Source organism: Euprymna scolopes, chromosome 26 (assembly GCF_053919585.1).
Source record: "Euprymna scolopes isolate OS-2025 chromosome 26, ASM5391958v1, whole genome shotgun sequence".
Classification (NCBI taxonomy): Eukaryota; Metazoa; Mollusca; class Cephalopoda; order Sepiida; family Sepiolidae; genus Euprymna; species Euprymna scolopes.
In genome coordinates, this window is record NC_136507.1 from 29151423 (window position 1) to 29152283 (window position 861).

The 861-nt window shown below is 41.7% G+C and overlaps 1 pseudogene; it reads right to left on the reverse strand.

Moving 5' to 3' along the window:
• Positions 1-203: 203 nt before the first annotated feature.
• LOC145248409 (5S ribosomal RNA) lies at positions 204-322 on the reverse strand (annotated as a pseudogene).
• Positions 323-861: the final 539 nt, after the last annotated feature.

The window sequence follows — 861 nt, forward strand, 5'->3', positions numbered from 1 at the left end:
TTACCAAATTTTCGACACACATCTTACTGATGAGATGATCGTTAAAGTGCCCCCGTATATCATTGAACAACGATGAAAATAAGACAGCTGGATATCTATATCACGTTACTCTGTTCGGGGGGGGGCTAGAATCTCGACCTTGCCCAGACTAGCGGAGAGAAGGAAGCACCTAACTTTTCCTTTGTCAGCAGTGCTGTCCCGCCTACATACAGCACCTAGTATTCCCAAATTGCTCACCCATTTTAGTACTGACTAGGCTCAACGTTGCTTAACTTCGGTGATCTGGCGGGAACCGGTATGTCAACGTGATCATGCCGTAACTTTCCGACATTAAATAAACTAAAAAGGATTGATTTGCCATTGCTCGGTCTAACATTTACAGGCCACATGAATTGGAACAAATACATTGAGAGTATTGCCAAGGCTGCTGCAAAGAAGGTTGGCTCCTTCTCCTGAGATATAAAATTACTCACACCAGAGAGTATGCTATACCTTCACAAAGTCATAATCCACCCACACATAAAGTATTGATGCCACATCTGGGTTGGTTTATGGTGTGTCTGCACAAATAATTAACAAGAACACGAAAAGTAAAGGTATACAATAATATATTAGGAAGAAAAGTTATATACATATTTACATGTCTTCAGATATACTTCAGTTGGAGATATTCCGGCAGGTGGCGTGTTGCATGTCTTACTGGAGGCAGCATAAGCGTCTTGCCTATTTGGCGGTCGTTGCAGAACTTCCCGGTATTGGTGATTGATACCTTTATATATCTCACTCACCAACCTATGTTAATTAGTGGGCCTCTCCACAACAGTTTATATATATGCTTTCGAACCACAATCGAGCGTTAGT